Source organism: Spermophilus citellus (genome assembly GCF_964194105.1).
Source record: "Spermophilus citellus genome assembly, chromosome: 7".
NCBI classification, from domain to species: Eukaryota; Metazoa; Chordata; class Mammalia; order Rodentia; family Sciuridae; genus Spermophilus; species Spermophilus citellus.
In genome coordinates, this window is record NC_138188.1 from 158,887,881 (window position 1) to 158,910,508 (window position 22,628).

The following is a 22,628-nucleotide window of genomic DNA, read 5'->3' on the forward strand; positions in this document are numbered from 1 at the left end:
TTCCTGTGGCTGGGGATGGTCTCCAGGGCCCTGCCCCTGCGCTGGGCCACACCCCAGCCCGAGGCTCTATTTTTACACTGGGTGGAATTCTCTCTCCGTTCCTGCAGTGTGGGATTGGAGTTCCACAGCCACCAAGCCCCCCTCCAGGTGACCCCAGGGAGCAGCTGCACAGGGACAGTTAGCACTGGTGAAGGTTCTGGAGCAGGTGGCTGGGGAATGGGAGTACATGCTGCCTGACCTTCCGATCTTCTTTTCTGACAAGAGACGGAGAAAGCGTGGAAAAGACAGTAGTTGGGCTTCTGTGTTCCCACCGATGGTCTGTTGGGTGCTCCAGGGTTCTGGCTGGCCCACATGTTATTGGGGCTGTCTGCGTTTTGTTCTATTTTCCAGAGGACCTGGGAAGAGGGGTGGGAAACAGAGAGGCAAGATCAAGTCCCCACGGAAGATTTCCAGGCCAGGATCCAAACTGCCCCACAGTTCTGGAACTCTAGGAAACCCCTGGAACACAGGCTGGGATGTGGGGATTTGGGTCCTACAGTCAGAGAGACGTCTGGATGGACAACCAGACTGGGGGAGAAGTCTTCATGTCTATGCCGTTTGAATAAAACAAAAACAAATCCTACTCTGCGAGGATGGGTCGGAGGGCAGTCGGTACCAGCGCCAGCTGTGCCCGTGGCCTGACGCTGCCTGGGCTGTGGCCCGCATGCAGGGGTGTCTGCAAGGCCTTGCCCCTGGTCCTCTTACCTGCATCTTCCTCTAGTGGAAACCTGGTCCTCCTCACCTTTCCTCCCAGGGCTCAGGGTGTTGGAGAACCTGGACCCTCCTCTGGAAGACTGTGGGGCTCGGCCTTCGGTTCTCTGCAGTTAGTTCACCTTTGGAGGGAGCGTCCTTACTGCTGCTCCACGGTTGGGTGGCTGGTGACACCTGTGAGGAACTGAGTTAATCAGAACTGGCCTTTTATTGCTTCTCTACTTGAAAATGTTAGTCGTTTATGGTTTCTGCATTATAATTCTGTTTATCACAGAGAACGATTATTGAGTGCCTACCACCCTCTGTCCTGGAGTCTGACATAATCATCCACAGTACGATGGACCATTAATTCACAGGATCTTTGCAGGAAGGATAAGAAGAAGCTCCATGGCATAAATGGACCCATGGATTTGAAGTCTAGGTTCATTTTCAATGTAAAAAAAATGAGTGTGCTTTTTAGGATGGAGGGAGTAAATTATGTGTAAGGAGGGGCAAAAGCATCATCAGGAGCCAGGCAACAAGCCATAAGCCAGGCTCGGTGGCGCCTGCCTATGATGCCGGCAACTGGGAGGCAGAGTCGGGAGGATGGCAAGTTCTTAAGTTTGCGGACCTGAGCAGCTTAGCAGGGCCCTGTCTGGGTGGAGATGCAGCTCGGCCTTTGCCTCGCACGTGAGAGGTTGGATCCCCAGAACTGCAAACAGGATGAAACAAAGGAACCAAAAGAAAGCAAAGCAGAGGAGCAAGGGACACAGAATTCTAAGTGCCTGGAACCCCGCTTTGATGACACTTGTCATGAGACTCATGGGTCACAAATGGGGTGCTTTGGAATTTCCTGCAGGCACAGGAGGGTCTTGCAGACATCTCAGCGTCATAAAGGAACAGGTTCCCTGGTGCACAGCCAGGCTCTGGAAGCCCATCACTCCCTGGAGGGTGCTGGGGGTTAGGGCCAGGTGCCTGGCCAGCACTCCCACAGGGGCTCCGTGCCAGCTGCCCAGGCTTCTTTCTGCCTCCCTGTGCCACCCGGAGCAGGTTCCTCATTCATGGTCTGGCCCAGGCCCCTTAGCATCTACGTTTGCCACTCCTGGATGGACCTGTTCTGTCCCTTGCTGGTCCTGGCTCAGTGCTGTGCTGTCACTCACAAGCCAAACCCTGGGCTCCATGGCCAGATGCCCACAGGCAGCTTGTGCCATCAGCCTTCCTTGGGATGGACTCGGGTGTCCCTCTGAATGTCAGGACTTGCTTCCCCCGACTGTGAAGGCTGGAGGAGTGAAGAGTGGGCGGGAAGGTGTGTTGAGGAAGCTCTTGTGGGTTTTAATTCCTGAGCGTAGAAGCAGGGCATTCACTAAGATAAAGCCCCCCAAGTAGAGGGGATAGATGGGAAAGCAAAGGATCCCCCACAACTTCTGAATAGTTGATAGATATTCTGAAGTGAGTGCCTCCTAGAACTTCACATAGAAACAGGGTGCCAAGAGAAGCATTTAAAAAATGAGACGTGAAAGATGCCGTATCATGACATTGGATGCCTTAGACAGTTTCCTAAAGCTGTCTTTCACTCGTCAATGTCATGAACAATCTTTCCAGACAAGTCGAGAGCCTTCACCTGTCCTTCTGGTAATTGTGTACTGTCCCCTGGAGCGGTGTCACTAAGTCTGTTTAACCAAGCCCCTGGATGTGCACAGAGCTCTCTCTTTTTTTTTAAATTTAGCAAACTATTAAAGCAATGAAAATTTACATATAGCCATGTAAGTATCTAGTTGCTTTTGTAGGATAACATCCTACAGGCAGCATTTCTAAACAGCGTGTGCCTCTGCCTTCCGAGGCCTACAGTACTTCAGGCAGCCTCGGGAGGGACTGGGCTTCCCCAGTACCTCAGGCAAGGCCCCATCCCACCTGCTACTTGCCCTCTGGCTTTGCTGTGCCTACGATGGTTGGGGATGTGAGCCTCTGTTCACATGTGGACCAATTTTCTACTTGTTTATTCTTCTTATTGATTTTGGGGTTTTCTTTTTTTTTCTTTTTTTTTGGTTTTCATTAGATATTTTATATCTAAAACACACAAAAAGGTAGCAAAATTCTACAGATGAACTTATTTAAGCACCAAACACAAATAACATTACTCATGCAGCTGAGGCCATTTCTTACTGATTTAATTTTTTTTTTTTTTTTTAGTTATACATGGCTACAATGTCTTTTTTTGCCTACTTATTTTTTAATGTGGTGCTGAGAATTGAACCCAGTGCCTCACATGTGTGAGGCAAGCACTCTGCCATGGAGCCACAACCCCAGCCCTCTTATTGATTTTTGAGAGACTTTTACATATTAAGGCAACTACCACATGTCTGGTACATATATTATAAATATGGTTCCAGTTTGCCCTGCCTTCTTCCATTTGTCTATGATGGCTTTGAGGTATGAGCATTTTACATTTTCATGTCTTAGTCTTTAACTTTTCTGTCATGCTGAAACAGACCTCTGTCCCTAAGGTCATATAAACACTCTTCAGTGTTTCCCTAGACTTTTATGATATTGTTTGCATTTATCAAATGAGCATTATTTAAATATTCTATTTAAAATATACAGTATGTAGAGATAAAATACAACTTTATATTACCAAGGAAAATCGAAAATTAGAATGAACTTATCAGATTTGTGATGAAAAAATATAATGCCTTAATTTGCATTTCAGGTATTACTAGTGGGATCCAACCTTCCACCCATTGGCTTTTAGTTTTCTCCCTTTCAAAGCTTATTATTATATGTAAGAAAAAATCTGTGTGAGGAATTACCCATACCCACTTATTGATTAGCCTCTATTCTCACCAACTCCTCTGTCTATATTATGTTGAAACAAATCTCAACCTGTTATTTTATCTGTAAATATTTTAATATGTGTATCTAAAACATAAGTCCTGTAAATAAACACCATCACGGTACCCCTGGCACATCTTCAGATATAATTGTTTAAAATCATCACCCCTTAGCTGGCTGTGATGGCACACGCCCATAATCTCAGGGACTCGGGAGGTTGAGGCAGGAGGATCACAAGTTTGAGGGCAGCCTCAGCAACTTGGCAAGACCTGTCTCAAAATTTTAAAAAATAGAAAGTTCCAGAGATGAACTTTGGTGGTGGAGTGCCCCTGGGGTCCTCTCCAGTACTGTTCCCTCAAAAATCACGTATTAAGTTGATATTCAAATTTCTAATTGCTCATAAATGTCCAAATAATTTCACATCTTGCAATTGGTCAATTTTTCTGTTAGATCTCTTTAATCCCATCTCTTTTTCCCCCCAGAAGTTTATTTAGAAGAAACGGAGAAACTGGCTTGTTTATCGCATTGTCTTCTGTGGGCTGGATTTTTCCAGGGGCATCTTCTCAGCAGCATTTAACATGTTTCTCTGGTTTTCTGGAAGACTGGGATGGAGTCAAAGGACAGATCACATTCAAGTTTGATTTTAAAGGACGATCAGTTCTAGTTCACGGGTATTACTGACCCATCCCCCTTTCCTCCAACGTTTTATTATAAAAAATCTCAAAAAATACAATCAGGTGGAGAGAATGGTGCGATGAACCCTGACAAATATCTTGATGATGTAACTGACATTTTATTTCTGAGATCTAGTATCTACCCATTTCTTGTGTCTGTCTACATTTCTCAAGACGTCTCGCTCTTTTATGCATTCCAAGTAAGGTTCATCTGTCTATAGACCTCACCTCTACACACTTTGGCATGCATGAAACGCACAAATATTAAGTGTTTATTTAATAAGTTTTGGCTTATGTAACTGACACCTGTGAAGCTACAGAAATCGCTATCACCCCAAAGAAGTGCCTTATGTTCCTCCTATCAGTCCCTACCTACAACACTCGACAACCACTGTTCTGTTATCTCCACCATAGATTAATTTCACTTATTCTAAAACTTCATGTAATGGAGAACATATAGCATGACTATAGATTTAAACTCAGCCATTTCACTAACTCTACTAAATGTAATGGAAATAAAAACTCTTGTTTGAAAGGTAGAGATTGTCAGACTAGATAGAAAAGCAAGATTCAACATTTAGTTGACAGGAGACATGGTTTTATAAAGACAAAGTTAAGATTTAAGGAAGGGGCCTGTAGCTTAGGGGCAGAGCGCTCGCCTTGCACTTGTGAGGCACTGGGTTTGATCCTCGAAAACACATAAAAATAAATAAAATAAAGGTTTGCTTTCCGTCTACAACAGCAAAAAATTAAAAAAAATAAAGAGTTAAATGAAGGAAAAGGTACAACATGCAAACACTCACCCTAGGAAAGCTGGACCAGCCACATTAACGTCGGGGGCCAGAGGGAAAGGGATGTAAGCAGAACGCGACGGGCGTGTTGTAGTGCAAGAGGTAATACAGCAAGACCTAGCGATCCAAGTGTGTTTCCACCCAATAAAGCTTCAGAACACATGGAGGAAGGCCCAACAGAACTAGAGGGAAAAATTTCCAAATCTACAATTTAGTTAAGATTTTAGAAATCCATTTTTCATAACTGATTCAACCAGTACTCAAAACCACCAGTAAAGATAATCTTGTGATCCCAGAGGCTCAGGAGGCTGAGGCAGGAGGATTGTGAGTTCAAAGCCAGCCTCACCAACTAAGTAAGGCACTAAGTAACTCAGTGAGACCCTGTCTCTAAATAAAATATAAAAAAGGGCTAGGGATGTGGCTCAGTGGTTAAGTGTCCCTGAATTCAATCCTTGGTACAAAAAATTTTTTTGTGTGAATAATCCTACTGACCTCTTTATTTTTTATGAAATACGGTGCCTAAAGAACATAAAATCCTTTAAGAAGGATTTAAAAATTTGTGAAATGTAGCTAAAACAGGGCATAGAGGGAAACCTATAGCTCGCACGCTCTCTCTCTCTCTCTCTCTCTCTCTCTCTCTGTTTTTGTGATAAGAAGAAAAGTTGATCTCAATGACCATACAGCTAAACCTGAAAAGCAGATCAAACCCCAGATAAGTAGAAGGAAGACAAAAATAACATGAGCAGAAATAAATGTTAACTAAAAGATGGGGAAACTAGAGAAAATCATGAAAGCAAAACTAGCTCTTTGAAATGGATTAATAAAATTCATAAATACCTCAGGAGATTGAGTGAAAAAACCCAAATTGTTAATATCCCGAATAAAAGAGAGGCATCACTATGTATTTGAAAAACAACAAAAGGGAAGAAAATGTTATGAACAGGTTTTTACCAGTAAATTCAGCAACTAAGTTGAAATGCTCAAACTCTTGAAAGATAGCAGTTCATAAAACAGCCATAAGAAGAAATAGAGAAATCTGATTCTCTCTGTACTTGTCGAGAAATTGAATTTACATTCACACTCACACACACACACACACACACACACACAAAAAAAAAAAAACTGCCTAGGAATTCCTTATAAGTTCCTTGCTGGTCAATCCTTCCAATATGTGTGAAATGAGCAATACTCATGTTATGCAAATATGTTTGGAAAATGAACAGGAAGGAAATCCTTGCCAATTAATTTTATGAGCCAGCATAATTTTGCTGCTTAGATGCTGTTATAGATGGTATATGCTTTAAATTTCATCATTTAAGTTTTAAAATAATGATTAAACATTTGAAAGACTTTAAGAAGTTTTGTATAAGTCCTCCTCCTTGAAAATTCCAATAATTTCATGAGAAATTAAAGAAGACCTAAACAAATGCAGGGAGATGACCTGGGCTTGGGTTAAAGATTCACAATTGTTGGGCGTCTGTCTTCCCAGAGGCTCTCCCTAGGATGTGACAAGGTGAACCTACAGATTGTATAGAAATGCAATTTTTATAGAATTGTTAGAAGATGTACAAAATGATTTTGAACAAGAACAAAGTTATAGAATTTTAAGATTCACTGTGTCCACACGCATATGGAGACCGTATGTATTGGGAGAGAAATAGGCAAATAGGTCCTTGGTGTGAATCGGAGACTCTGGGACAGATCCATGCCCACGATCAAGTGATGTCCAGCAGAGTACCAGGCAGGTCAGTCGGGCAAAGGACGATCTCTTTAACAAATGGTGCAGCCCAGCTGGACGTCCACGGGAAGGCGAGTGTCAGCCTTCGCTAACAAGCCCGCAGCGGATCCTTGACCCAAACTCGAGGGTCAGAGGACGCTCCAGAAGGCAAAGAAGAAGTGCTTCCAGGAAAGAACCTTTGGAACTCAGTAAGACAACAGCCCCACTCAACGGGGACAAGATACGAGCACACACTTCACAAAGGAAATGATACTAACGGCCAATGATAAGCTCATAAGAAAGTGTTCGATTTATTCTTCAGAAACACGGGAATTGAACCTAGGAGACACTGTGTTTAATTTGCACTTTAGCAGTACAGATGCCGCTGTCCCCCAGGAAGATGGCTAAAGTACAGACTGGCCAGCCACCCTCAGGCAGGATGACTCGATTTGGAGTTTCCCTTACAATGCGTGCCCTCTCTCTGTTGTTGTAATGGATGTGTTTCAAAATGCAGAGCTGCAGATAGATTTCCTTTTTGTCAAGATCTGTTCTGGTGGGAGACTCTCACTAAACGTTCCCTGCGTGGTGTCTCTGCTATGCACCAGGCTTTGAATCAAAGCCTTCCAAGCTTCCTGGAAGATGTTGCCCCACAGATTTTACCTCCACTGCTCTCTTCTGCCCTGAGTGGGAATATTGCTCAGCAGTAGTCGCCCTCTACTGCGGGCACAAGACCTACCTTGATGTCCGTCTCACCAGGCTGGCTGGCTTTGGCTGGTGGCTCGTTAGCAAGTACACTGTAAGCAGAGGCCTCCCCTGGTGTGGCTTTCTTTGCCTCTGGGTTCCTGCTATTTACCATGGAAAGAGCAGGGGAAGAGACTGGAACGCTAGCTTTTTTAGCAGAAGCACAGCAGAACTCAACTATAAGCTACTGAGCACTGGGGATGTTTGTTACATAGCATTGTAGCAGCTATGGTTGATTAATACTTTGGATTTCCAATTTCATTCTTTTATGTATTTCCTTTCCCCGCAAATTCCTCCTCCTGTTTGTCTTGGTCCTTTGAGATAGAGGTAGAAGCACTGCTTGGCTTGCACATGGTGTGTGTGTGTGTGTGTGTGTGTGTGTGTGTGTGTGTATGTTCTTCTACTAAGTGACTTCTGTAGCTGCAAGCCTGCAGTTTAAGAACTGAGCTTTGTATCTGTTTCTCTATGGTTGCATCTGCACTTAATTTGTTGTTCTTTATGCTTTAAAATAATTTGGAACTTGACCTCTGGAAACTTTACATGATTTGTAAAGTTTTCCTTAAAAGCTAACCACTCATCCTGGATCACATTATAGTACCGAAAGTTACGGACTCACTCTCCCTTATTTAAACATTACTGGCATAAACATTTTATGTAGGATTAAATAATTGGGAAATTAAAGTAGATGTTAAAGAAGGACATCCATTGTTTTTTATGAGGTGAAAGTCACATAACACAAAATTATTATTATGTTTGATGCTGGGATTGAAGTAGGCCCTCACTTGTATTGGGCAAGTGTTCCCCTGCTGAGCTCCTCCTCAGCCCTGACCGGCTTGTCTTCCTGTAGCAGGTGGTGGGCTACTTCTTTCATTTTGAATATTCCATGAGCCGTAAGACAGCGAGTGGACTACACCGAGGTCAGAGCGGAAAAGAAAAGCAGAGAGAAAGCCCTGAGCCACTGGAGGAAAAGGAGAGGAGGAGGATGGAGAGGGGAGAGGCTGGGAGAGAATGGGGGCCGGACTTGAGCAGCCCTTGTGCTCTTGGCCCTGTGTGGCAGGCTGGGGTCTCTGTGCCTTGTGCTGCGTGGTGGGCCAAGGTCTCTGTGCCTTCAGTTGGGGCTGTCCTCTTGCTCCTCAGCACCCACAGGTTAAAGCAGGGTCTGATCATTGCTAAATGCCTCATGGTGGAGCTCGTGGAGGAATCAGATCTAACAATAAGCGGTGGTTCTGTCTCTGTTGTTGCATGGCTCTTACTCTTTGCACCTCTTACTTTTTTAAGGTGGGAGACAGACATTGAAAGTCCTCGACGTTGACGTGGGTCTGAACCTTCTTACCTCTCAGCTGCTGCACCTCCCTCTGACGAAGAGGGTCCCTAATAGTTGTCTCCCATGGCCACCATGTCCTCTGGTGACAGGGCTACCCTTCCCTCCTAGCACCTCCAACCTTGCCTGGGTGTCACACACACGTGTACATGGCAGCCGTCTGGGGACTCCTATCCTAGGTCCCCAAGTTTCTTTTAGGGGTTCTGCAAGGTGAAACGTTTTTCCATGATAATGCTAGGGTGTTATCAGGTTGTTTTACTCTCACACGTGTGAGGTGACATTTTCCCGTGGTTCCCAACAGGTGCCAGCAAAAGAGACTGAAGGCAGAAGCAGACCTGGAGTGAGCCCGCTCCTGGTCAGCTGGGCACCGCAGGGCCCGCGGACAATCAGGACGATCCAGACCCACAGACATTTTCCTTTGGTTTGTTTTTCATAAGAATGTTATTTATGTAAACATGTCATTGTTTATATTTAAAACATTTCTTAGATCTAATGTGGTACAGATCAACAACTAGCTCCACATCAACAAAAGCTCTCTGGGATGCCGCAGTCTTGGCTGGGCACAGAATCACAAACCACCACACACCTTGTAGATTCAAACAGCAATTCTTTATTCCCGAACTCACACCGGCCTCTACACACGTTCTGGGGAAATCCCAGTTCTGCCGCACAATTCACGTCCCAAAATACTTTCTCAATTCCACGAGAACTCCACGGGAACTCAGGCAGCAGGAACGCCCTATTCCCAGCAGCAATAACCTTAAACCTGGAACTTCCCTAAACCCAGATTGTCTTAAACCCAGAACGCCCTAAACCCAAATTATCCTAAACCGGGATACTTCCTCAAACCTGCAGGATCCACCCTAAACCTGGATCCACCCTCGTCCTTGAGCAGGGTCACCTTTCTCAAACACACATGCAATGTTACAGCGAATTTCCAAGGCAAGTCCATTTAACATGGGGTACGCTGGCAAGGAAATCTCGATGCGTCATTCCTACTTGGCAATGGCCCTCAGCACTGGGATCTTAAAGAGTCTTAAGACCCTAAAACCTGAGGACAGATGCCGTGGGGTTACTGTTTCTGCTTTTCCTGCTGCACATCTGTGCTCAGACTTGCAAAACTTAAAGGCAGATTGCAGGAGGGGACCCAGGTCACACCTGGCCTCTACTGGGGGCAAGGGTCCGAGAGGGTCTGCCCTCTGGGACGGCCAGTGTGGACAGCTCTTGTGGGGATGTGCTGGGCCTTCCAGTCCTCCTGCCCAGACCCTCCAGCCTGTTCTGGGCCACCAGCCTCACAGCACCCTGAGGCTCACGGATGGCAGCGTTTGCATCGAGACACCGACACAGTAGTTAGCTGAAATACCAGCTGTATAAAATCAGGACCCTGACCTGCGACCTTTGCAGTGACCAGCCCTGGAAGCCACACTGTCTGTGCAGCTGACCCTCAACGGCCAGGGTGTTGTGACTGTCAGCTAATGATCTGATTTTTGCCTCCGCTTTCAGTTGAAGACAAGCAGAGAGAGTCAAGCACGCCCCTGTAGCCGGTCACGGGATGCTGGCTACCAGCCTGCCCCCGCAGCTTCCCTGGCCATCGCCTCCAACCGGGTACCCTGAAGCCTTTGGTTCACTGTGAAGCTGCATCCCTCCCCGCTGGCCTGCCATTGTTAAGGTTGGAGTGTGTCCCTGGAAATCCATGTTGAAGTCCTACCCTGGGACCTCAAAACGTGACCGTGTTTGGAAATAGGGTTGTTGCAGATGTAAATGGTAAAGACAAATCATAGTGTAGCGGGTCTGAACCCTATATGACTGGTGTCCATGTAAAAAGGGAAGACGGACACCAGGTGCCCACGGGGGACCTGTGAAGACCAAGGCAGAGATCTGGCGCTGCTTCCACAAATCCAGGATCTCCAAAGATGACAGGACCCAGAGAGGGCTGCAAGGTGCTGCCCCTCGCCTTCCCAGGGACCACAGTCGTGCTGACACGAGGGTCTCAGACCTCCAGCCCCCAGAACCAGAACCGTGGGAGAGGACATTCCTGTCCTGAAGCCTCCGTTTGTGGTGCTCGATTGTGACAGTCCCAGGGAAAGGGACGCAGTGAGCGAGGGGCTGGCTGTCCCACGGCAGCAGCTTGCGCTCCCTGGGCGTCTCCGTCCATCTCCAGGGCCCTGGCAGCGCTGCTGGGGGAAGGACAGGCCATCAGGCCATGTTGCAGGCCCTGGTTCTTCAAGCAAAGCATGGATCCTGGAAGGCTGCCAAAGTCACCCAGGGCTGGGGCCCTCCTGACAGTCTAGCAAGCTCTGGAGAGCCTCAGGTCACCTCCCTGCTCTCTGCTCTCACACTGTGACATGTTACCACACAGCTCCCACGAGGCCATGTGAGACCTGGGCCTAGGCCCTGAGGCACTGGGGGCCGGTCACAGCAGGCTTCAGCCTGACCCTGGACCCCTGGTCCCAGGAGCTCAGCCCCGGGAGCCTGTGCCGCGGCCCGACTCCCTTCTGTAAAGCACTTGGGCTTCTTGTGCCGGCAGAACCAACGCCCCCCCTTGCAGGCAGGCTGCAAACAAGCTATTTTGAGACCAGCACAGGCTGTGCAGATAACAGTCATAGTATTTTACTGCTAAAGTCGTGTGAGAGATGTTGGGTGGGGGGAGAAGAATGGAGATGAGTTTAAAAATAGAAGGCTGCAATTAGCCAGGCATGGGTTTGTTCTAGAAGGCATCAATTACTACGGCAACCACACACCCCAGATTTTCCAGGGCAGTTTGCATTCCATGGAATCATATTCTTTTCAGTAAGGAGCTCTGTTGAGCGTGCAGGGGGGATTTAATGTTATGGAGTTCCATGTTGTTAATTCACAGATCCAAACACTTGTAATATCACGACTCTTTTTTTTGTAGATATAAAAATATAGTTCTCCCTGCCATGCTCTCCTGCCAGGGTTGAGACCACTTATGTGGATGAGAATTCAGGAAGGTGTGTGTGGAAGTGGGTCCTGGGAACAGTGGGAGAGGGAGTCGGGCTCAAGCTTTTGGTTTTATATTTTCCGTTGGACATAAATCCAAGGCCCCCTTCATGTGTTCGCCACACGTGGTGTCGCGTGGCTCACGGGTACCACCGGCCTGCCAGGCACACTCCCCTCTGGGCATGGATTTCCCTGTGTCACTCATGCCACCGAGTGCGGGCTGTGTGTGCAAGGGCTGTGCAGGCACGCACCCCAGCCCGGAGGAGAGAGCCGGCCGGAGAGGCTGGGGAGGCCCCGGTGGGGCCAGCAGTGGTGGGTGTCCTAAGCTCATGGAAGGTCTGTGTCAGTGGGAAGCCTGATTTTCCATTTCTTGCTTCAGTTCCCCGAGGAGGCAGAGTCACGTTGGTCCAGCAGGAGGGGATGGAAGGGAACAGGAGCCCAGGAATCAGGGGCTCTGGCCAGGTGTGGAGGTGGCCCCACCCCCCACTGGTGGGTCTCAGCATTAGAAACCTCTGTTTTGGAAACTTGGATGCTGGTGCTATCTGTATTCCTGATCATCGCTCCCATTCCTCTCCTTGCCTTTAAGTTTATTACATTCTTTTGCAAATAACCGCTAATTTAAATCATGTTCACAGGGTAAGGGGAAAGGGACTTTTGATCCAGGACTGTAATTTTAATGAACATAGTGAAAAGTAGAGTTTAAAACAACAGCATCTCTTCATGATAAAAACGCTGCGGAAACTAGGAATAGAAGGAACTTACCTCAACCTCGTAAAGGCTGTGTCTGAAAAGCCCAAGCCAACAGGATAGGGAACGGGAAAAACTGAAAGCGTTTGCCCTAAAACCTGGAACAATACAGAGATGTCCACTCTCAGCATTCCTATTCATTATAAAACTGAAGTTCTAGCCAGAGTATCAGAGAAGGAAGTCAAAGGAGTACAAATAGGAAATGTAGAAGTCAACTTATCACTGTTTGCAGGTGATATGATCCTATACTTAGAAGATCCAAAAAGCTCCACTAGAAGGCTTCTAGAATATAGTCTAGAGACCACACAAAACACAAAATCAATATACAAAAGTCAATAGCTTTCCTGTGCACCAATAATGAATCTGCTAGAAAAGAAATCAGAAAAACAATTTCATTCACAAAATCCTAAAAAACAAAACAAGCTCCCCATAACCCTAGAAGTAAATAAAACCAAGGAGGTGAAAGACCTCTATTGTGGAAATTACAGAACACTGAAAAAGAAATTGAAGAAGACACAAGAGGATGGAAAGACCTCCCATGTTCATGGATAGGTAAAAGTAATACTCTTAAGACAGTCAGCATATTACCAAAATTACCTACAGATTCAGCGTGATTCTCATCACAATACCAATGGCATTCTTTACAGAACTAGGAAAAAACAGTCCTAAAATTCATTTGGAAGAATAAAAGATGCAGAGTAGCTAAAGCAATCTTAAGGCAAAAAAGCGATTCTGGAGGCATCACAATGTCCAACTTTAAATTATAATACAGAGCTATACACTATACACATGTATATCCCTATTAAAATCCTAATACATTCTTAACAGAAATAGAAAAAAAAATCATGAAATTCATTTGGAAAATTAAGAGACCCACAATAGCTAAAGCAATCCTCAGCAAGAAAATTGAAGCAGAAGGCATCATGATACCAGACCTTAACTATACTACAGAGCCATAGTAACAAAAATGGCATGGCACTGACACCAAAACAGACGCGTAGACCAATGGTACATAATAGAAGACACAGAGACAAATACATGTATCTCATATTAGATAAAAGTGCCATAAACATATATTGGAGAAAAGATAGCCTCTTCAACAAATGGTGCTGAGAAAACTGGAAATCCGTGACCCTGCACCTAACAGAATAAAAAGTAGGCCCAAGTCTCCATCATGTTGATTTAGGAACTGACTTCCTCAACAAGACTCCTAAAGCACAAGAAGTAAAATCAAGAGTCAATAAATGGGATAGAATCAAACTAAAAAGCTTCTTCACAGCAAACGAAACAATCAATAATGTGAAGGGAGAGCCTACGGAAAGGGAGAAAATCTTTGCCACCTGCACCTCAGAGCACTAATCTCCAGGACATACAAAGAACTCAAAAAACTTAACACCAAAAACCAACCAACCAAACAAAACCCAACAAACAAATAACCCAACTAATAAATGGGCAAAGGAACTGAACAGCCACTTCACAGAAGAAGAAATATGATCAGTCAACAAATATATGGAAAACTGTTCAACATCTCTAGCAATTAGAGAAATGCAAATTAAAAGTATACTGAGATTCCATCTCTTTCTAGTCAGAATGGCAATTATCAAGGAGACAAGTAGTAATAAATGTTGATGAGGATGTGGGGAAAAGGTCCACTCATACATGGCTGGAGGGACTGAAAATTGGTGCAACCACTCTGGAAAGGAGTATGGAGATTCCTGAGAAAACTTGGAATGGAATCACCATTTGACCCAGTTATCCCACTCCTCAGTTTATCCAAAGGACTTAAAATCAGATTACTTCAGTGACATAGCCACATTAATGTAACAGCAGCTCAATTCACAGTAGCTAAATTGTGGAACCAACCTAGGTGGCCTTCAACAGATGAATGGATAAAAAAATGTGGTATATATACACAATGGAATATTACTCAGCAATAAAGAAGAATGAAATTGTGGCATTTGCTGGTAAATGGATGAAACAGGAGAATCTCATGCTACATGGGTGATACATCTTTGTCACATGTGGAAGCTAAAGAAGAGAAAGTAAAAGAAAGGTGAGGAAGGATCTCATAAAAATATGAGAGAGACAACAGAATAGAGGAAAGGGCCCAGGGGCAGGGAGGACAGGAGGGAAAAGGGAGGTACAGAGGGTAGAAAATGATGACGTTATATGGTTCTGTTGTGTGCAAGTACAAATAAATAATAATAATCCCATTATTATGTATAACCATAATGCACAATAAGAAATAAAACCACACCCACGACTCCACAGGGAGGGGCGACCCTGGAGGTAAGAGCCTGGGGACCTCCCCCCCAGCACCTCTTCTAGTCTCTTCCAGGAGGACTTTTGGAGGGCTGTGTACTTTGGTCCTATTTTTTTTTTTTTTTTGGACTATGCACTCCTTAGGAAGCGACATCTCTAAAAACTTGCCCCCAACACTAATTTTTGGGTGTAAAACAGTTTCTTGAAGTGTGTTCTACGGCCTCAGCCCCTGAAGCTCCTGGGGCCTGCAATTGTAGAATTCCAGCTTCTTCAGATCAATGGCGTGAGCCCACTTCTCTAGCTGGAAAGACCCAGGGATCTGCATTTTCAACCCACACTTCCTTGGTTCTTTAGAGTAAAACTCCTGCTGCAAACTCTCAGCGAGCTGAGCTGAACTCCAGACCCGGCTCCCCTCTGCAGTCCCTGAACGGGGAGTGTTATTTTCAGAACTCCAAGGGGACGTGCCTGAATTCCTTTGGCCTGAGTGGCAGGGGCATGTGTGTGCCTTTATAAGGAGAACAGCCTGCCAAAAGATAAGCACAGGTGGACTCAGCCCTCAGGGGTCCCCACAGATGTGTGCTGCTTCCAGAGATAGCAACGCCAACCCCGGGCCGACTCCGTGGGTCTACACGTGTGCAAGCTGCACAGCCTTGTATAGAGAGGTGGGGACAGAGTGTTCGGCTCCTTCTTGAACTGCCTGCTCTCAGAACTCGCATGTGTCTTTTTTGGCAGCTGATGTGAAGGAGGTCACCATGTGTCTGTAGCTATCTTTGGAGACTGCCCACCCTGGTTTGGTGCGCGGTTGACAAATGGCCCTCAAGCTGAGCTGGCAGCTGACACGTGACGAGGAAACAGGAGCGAACATCTGGATGGTTTCTTCTGGCCCTGGGGTTGTGAGTGTTGTTGGGACCTGGTTTGGTTCTGGTGGAGATTTACCATGGATGGCATGATGGTAAGTCGAGGTAGGTTGTGCCCACAACCACTCCCTTGCTCAAATGTTGTCTCCTCAGTTGTGTGCTGACTCCTCTATCTAAACAACACTCCCCCTCGACTTTTCCGCAAAGCCCTGCTCACCCCTGGTGTGAATGCTGTGTATATTCGTCCTCTGCTGGAATGTGAGCCCCCGGGGAAGGCTCCCAGCTTGTCCTGTCCCTTACAGGGTTCCTGGGGCCTGGAGTGGTCCTGGAATGTGGGAGGTGCTGGAAGAGTATTTGATGAGTGACTCTGTGATAGACAAGCTATCCCAGAGGGAGGGTTGCTGTCACCTGGAAGCTCCTGGCACCACGGGCTTCTTCTGGCTCTTCCATGTGGGACCTGCTCACAGGAGCCTGGGATCTTCTAACGTAATGCTCTGAGTCTGAGCAATGGCTGCGTGCCTGGCCCCTTCAGCTGGGTACCATAGGCTGTGGACTGCGTACTCCTATCCCGGTGGGACTTCAGGCTGGTCTCTGCAATGTCCACGCACAGTGGCTCTCACTTCCCTTGGGAGGCTTCCGCCCCCGTCAGATTCCAACTCTTCAAGAACAGCTCAAGTCCAGCGCTCCAGGAAACAGCTTCTTCTGATGACACCACCCTCCCTAGCTTTCCTGGCTCCCAGTTCCCACTGGGCCTGTGGTCTCCGAGCCAGTGCAGCTGCTGATGAGGAGGCAGGTCTTGCCATGGGTGAGGAGCGCTTGCTCAGCAGGACTGATGGACGCTGGAGTCCAGGGGCCGGGACACTTCAGCACACCTCTCAGATCACCTGGTATTTCTAGGGCATGCAGTAGGTACTCACTAATCTCCTATCGATTGCTGAATTGTTCCTGCTCCATCTATGTAAGTACTATAATCAGCAAAGAGGACAGAAAGGCACTGGGTCCCATATCCCCTAAGGTCACACCTCCAGTGGCCCAACTTCCTCCCATGAGGCCCCACCTTGTAAAAGTGCCACCACCTCCCAACAGTGCCACAGGACCCAGCCTTAAGCACATGAGCCAAACCAGCACACACAGATGCACAGAGTACTAGATGCACACAGTTGAAGGACATTATAATTCTATGTACAAAGGAAAGGCACAGGATGGGGAAGAAGTGTCCCTCTGTCCACTCCTCTCCTCCAGAGAACAGTCTCAACCTTGAGTGGTTCCCTGAACCCTAACCTTGCTGCTGCTGGAGGAATCCCCACAGACCTAGTGGCATGATGTGTATTTATGGCCTTACTGTTCTGGAGGCCAGAGTCTGACGTGGAGTCAGGGTGTCAGGGCTGATTCCTTCTGGAGGCTGCAGGGAGCATCCGTTTCCCCACTTTTCCAAGCTTCTAGAAGCTGCTGCATCCCTGGACTCACAGCCCCTCTGTCTCAAAAGCCAGCAACCCCTGTCCCACCTCTCCTCCTTGTCTCCTTCTCTCTCTCTGTGGCCTTCCTCCTCCACCCTTTCAGGACCCTCGTGAGAACAGTGGCCACCTGGATAAACCAGGATCATCTCCCACCTCAAGGTCATCAGCTTGACCACACCTGCAAAGTCCCTTTTGTCACATAAGGTAACAAACTTATGGGTTCACAGGATTAGGGCTCAGCCATCGCTGGGGACCACCATCCTGCCGCACCTCAGGATGACCCTGCTCACGTATGGTGTTACCCGTGGTCTTTCTGCTAGAGAAGTGGGGATTTCACTCCCACGTCTGCACCCCCTCCCTCATGCTCTAGAATGTCATGTTGACTGTGCAGTAGCTGTCCCTGCAGAGCCACCCCAGTGGCTGTCTTCTCCTCCCCCTCTCGCGGAGCCTCTCCTCTGCCTTCGTCTTCGCCCGTGACGGACTCGTACCATGTTCCTGGGTTTCTCAGCCCTTCTCTGAGAGCCCTGCAGCTTTGGCTGGGACAGGACCTGGCTGTCCTCTGGGCACTCACAGCAGGTGGCTGGGGTTCAGGGGTGGCCTTCACAGGGGGGAAGGGGAACAGGGAGGTAGGAGGCCTGAGGGAGAGAGAGGCAGAAGAAACAGAGACAGAGACAGGAAAGGGAGGGAGAGACCCCAAACACCAGGTGGGACCACCATCCTTTGACCTTGGAAGTCACATGGTGTCCTGTTGCTTCACTCTGCTCAGCAAATCTCATCACCAAGGGGAGGGGAAATAGGCATGTTTAAAGGGGGCATGTCAATTTCCTGCAAGATGAGACCAGAAATATCACAGTGCACAAGCTTGGGAAATATGAATCCACCATATATTTTTCCTCAACTAAACAATGTGTGTCTAGGAGATGGCGCTAGCAGAATAAAGAAGTATTTTGTGTCCACTCCACTTGTTTCCCACTGTGTGCCCCAGAGCTCATCTGTTCTCCAGTGGCCAAAGCAACGTTGTCATGAGCCTCAAGAGACCTCTCCTGTCTTGTTAGGCTACCCACCCCAGTTGCATTTTACATGATCTGATCTTTTTTCTTTGCTGATTATTACAAAATAACTTTTAGTAATCTTTTTCCTCCAAGGAAACACGCAGAAACTGCTGCACTTCCTAAAAGTCCTTTATTGAGTGCTTTAACCACCTGAGAAAACAGAAGGTATTTGTGATAGATTTTTTTTTTTTCTGAACCAGCGGCTGATGCTAGGACAACGGCCTCACAAACTCTGACGACTCCCTGTCACCCTGACCCCCACCAGGCATGTTCCAAAAACCACTCCTTCAGAAATAGGTAACCTAATAAGAATGTGAAACAGAATATTTGAACCAGCTGACCCAAACCAACGTTAAATCAAAACCTCAGATTTAGGCAAAAAGGACGCCTAACATGTTACGTGTGCATTTCCAGGTGCAGTTGGCCCTCCCTATTCCTACCTGCAGTTCCTCATCTCCAGATGAAGAATATTGGAAAAACAAAAACAAAACAGCTTGGCCATCCTCTTTATTTTCTTGTCATTATCCCTAAGTAATACAGTATGACAACTTCTTACACAGCATTAAACGTTAGATATAAGCAACCCAGAGGTGCCTGGAGATGGTGGGGGGTGGTCACATGTAAATGCCACGTCCTCTCATGTAGGGACCAGCATCCTGCCAGCAGGGGAGGGGTGTCCTAATACCCATGGTACTGAAGGGCAACTGTCCTTACAATATGGACAATATCACAGGAAAGCAGGGGTTGCCTCCCAGCCAGGGCGCTGGTAAGCACAGAGACTGCGTGACGAGCGCCTCTGAAGATGGCCAGGGAAGCTGGATGCCCTATGGCGTGGGGCTGCTCAGACATCTGGGATCCTGGTTTTTCTTACTCCACATTCAGAGTAGGTTCTGGCTGGTGCTTGGGGAGCCTCAGCCTGATCCGTGGAATGTGCCTTCCTCTCCCTTGGAGGGTGTCTGTGTGTGCTTTCCACTCTAGGCCACAGCAGCATGTGTCACGCACTGAGCAACTCCGGGTGTACCCTTCTCCTGAGAGGCAGCCTAGGTCCATTCTCTGGCACACAACAAAGTGTATCTCGAGGAAGGGGTGCCTGTTCCTAGTTCATGTGCCGGTGCCTCCTGACTGGGAGGGGAAAGAACTTGGTGCCAGCCATCAGTTACTCTGGTGTCATCCTGCCTTTCCTGCTCACTGGCTGCTGGCTTGCCCTGGGCATATGAGTTTCAGAGCTGCTGTAATACACACCACAGACTGGCGGCTGGAACAACAGACACTATTGCTTCAAGTAAGTCCTGGAGGCTGGGAAGGCCCAGATCAAGGTGTCAGTAGGCTTGGTCTCTTCTGAGGCCTCTTTGGTTGGTTTGTAGAGGGCCATCTTCTCCCTGTGTCTTCACATGGTTGTCTGTGTGTGTCCTCTTCTCTAAGAATGATACTAGTCGTGTTGGATCAGGGCCCCCAGGAAATCTCATTTAACTTTCATGACCTTTTAAAGACCCCGTCTCCCAAACAGTCACATTTCAAAGTGCTGGGGCGTAGGACTTCAATCCACAAATTTTAAGGTGGCATGATTCATCCTGTGACACTGTGCTTCAGGAACGTGATCTCTAACCTGGGGGTTAGAAAGATGACCTTCTTAAAGGAAAGTATGTGAAAGTGCTCTGTCGACTGTAAAGTTCTGTGCAAATACGAAGAGTTACTTCCTGTGTCTTGAAAACATGCCTGGTTCTCTGATATGACCCTTCAGATCTGGCAGAAATAAGGATTGGAATGGCCTTCTGGAGGGGGGGAAGAGCTGCTACCAGGTAGACAGCACATAACATAATGGCCTGATCTTCTGGTGTTAGGTTCTCTCTCAGCTCCCCAGCTATGAATGCTGATGTACTCAGCTTAGTGCACAGCGAGTACCTGTTATGTGCCATGTCCTTGGGATAAGGATGGGAGGAAACAGAACGGTGGCCCACAGCAAGAGATAAAAGGCCTCTTGGGCACATGGGCCCTCCACCTGGTTGCAAGAGATGACATATGCCTCAGTGCTTGCCAGCTCTTCCCTGTCTTTATTGGGGGATCACAAGGTCACTCTGCAGGGAGTCATTTCCTCTCTTTTCATGGAATCACATCAGGTGATTTTTTCAGGTATCTCAGCAGTGTGACCCCTGAGCAAACACTAGGGGGTGCTGGTGGCAACCAGATGCCCAGATGCATTTAAGTTTTCCTTTACTTTCTTCCTGCGAAAGGAAACCAATGGTTCTGATACCTCCTGAAGAAGTCGGGTTTTGAAATGTTACTCCATGGTGACCGGCTGCCCAGAGGGAAGTAGTCCAGTGGGAAGTGCCAGGATTCCTGTTCATAGGTCTGTGAATGTGCCCATAGATGGCTGTGACCATTCTGTAGATTCATGCAGCCTCTGGGACAACCCCACAAGGGGAGGAAATCAACTTGCCCAGGTTTGGGGAGTGGAGAGCTGGGAAATTTTATAATTCCTGGGTGATTTGTACCTTTTGGATTCCCTCCATATCCCTTCCAGGAGGAGGAAGGTCTTTCTTCCCCTTGTGTCCTCTCTTCCCCCTCCCTAGGAAACCAGGGCTTTAATTTACCTTCTATCAGAAATTCAGAGTTAAGGGCATTTCATCTACTAATCTAGGAGGATAACTCCTGATTGCAGACACTGGTAGGGGGTGGGGGTTGGAGTTTCAGGAAATTCCAGGGAGTTTCAAAAGACAGGAAAGGCCTGGACACCCGTGGGCAGCTGACATGGTTTAGTTTGACTCTTCTACGGTATCCATCATTTCTTCATGCAGTTGAATCTGGTACAAATGTCATTCACTTGACACCAACGAATAAAGGGTAGGCACTTTTAACATCTCTAGAAGAGTCCCCTCAGAGAGCCCGTTTTCCACTCCTGGCCTGTTCTGTGGTTAAGCGGAGGCTCTTTCATAGCATTCTCATGACATCTGCTGATCCTGGTCATCCTCCTCCTTCCAGTCGGGTGCAGGACACCAGGCTCCAAACGCTGGGCCCAGGGACTGCACCAAGGCCAGGCCGCGGGAGGGACCCAGCCCGGGACAGCGCCCTGCCCACTCCTGCTACACGAACGCATGCACGGGAGCACTTGGCCGAGCCCTGGCCCCCAGCGCTGTCAGTCACTAGCAGCCGCGTGGGCGGGGCGTGCCGGTGCGATATGCCACCTGGCTGAGCGCGGCTCCGTGCGGCCGGGGCAAGTTTCCCGCGCCCTTCGTCCCTGAGGGCGGGAGAAGCCCGCTTCCTGAGGTGCGAAGCTCCCCGTTCTCCCTGAAATGCCCGCCCCGACTTCGGGCTGGGACGCTCTCTGGCCTGGAGGTTTGCAGCGGGCGGAGGGAAGGGAGCGGCGAAGGTGCTGCACAGCCGGGAAACCGCAAGCTCCCGAGCCGCGGTCGCCGGTCTGCGCAGGAGACTCCCCCAGCCCGCGAGCACGTGGCAGGAACCCGGGCGGCGCGCAAATCCCGCGAGAAGACGCGTGGCGTGGCTTCCCCGCCAGGGCGGAAGTGCCTGGTCGGCGCGGAGGCCACGTGATCGCACGCCGCGGCTCCGATTGGCCCCTGCCGTGCGGAGACAGATCGCCGCGCACTGGGATGAGTCCGGGTCTGGTCCGCGGACCTCGGGGTGTCCCGGTACCCTCATTGCCTAGCTTTGCACCCCGGGACTGTGTCCCGAGTCCCCAGCAGCGTGCAGGGCAGCCCTGCGGAGTGGGGCTTTCCCGCGAATGCTCCGCGGCTCCAGTGGCGCTGGGAAAGGTGGCCGGCTGTCCCCGTGACGTGGCGCCCTGAGGGCCCCTCCCCAGAAAATCCTGGCACCGGCCGTCTTCCCTTCCCCGCAGGAACCCGGGTCCTACCTGCTTGCCCCTCTGTGGCGTGCCCATGGGGCTTCAGGACCACCCCCGTGGGCCCCCGGGGTGAACCGGCAGTGAAATCTGCGCAGTGACTCGGTGGCAGGCGTAATTTCCCTCCTTCCCTGCAGAAGGGGGCAGGCTGACGCTGGCCTCATTCCTGTAGGTCTGGGAAGTCACACGTGTGAATTCTGAGTGTCACAGCCCAGCCACGCTCAGGAGTCCTAGGAGCCCTGCCGGAATGACCCCTTGGTCTCCCAGATCCATATCCTCCTCCAGCTCTCTGCTTGTAAGCCCCTTGTGAGCAGGAATATTGGAGACTGAAGAAGACAGTCCTGTCTAGGGTGGCTAGGTTTGGAAAGGAAAAGATTGGCCACTGCCACATGAGGGCTCACAGCCGCCACCAACACGAGCCCCGCTAGACGCCAAATTTAATTGTCCTAAAGGTAGACTTTAGCTTTATTTCACCCAAGAGGATTCTGAGGCTCAAGAGGTTGTGAATGACCAGAGGTCACACAGCTGGTCTGAACTGGTCTGAACAGCTCACACAACTGGGTCTGAAGCCCAATTGGGGTTTGAATCCAGATCATTCTGACCTGATCATTGAGGATTTTCCCCAGCCCTACCTTTC

The 22,628-nt window shown here is 48.3% G+C and overlaps 1 long non-coding RNA gene across 1 annotated transcript; it reads right to left on the reverse strand.

Moving 5' to 3' along the window:
* Nucleotides 1-224: 224 nt before the first annotated feature.
* Nucleotides 225-22,296, reverse strand: LOC308653263. The gene is made up of 3 exons (XR_014023032.1): nt 22,004-22,296; nt 782-924; nt 225-395 (listed from the first exon to the last, which is right to left on the reverse strand). It is a non-coding gene; the product is annotated as an uncharacterized lncRNA (long non-coding RNA).
* Between the last annotated feature and the right edge of the window lie 332 nt (nt 22,297-22,628).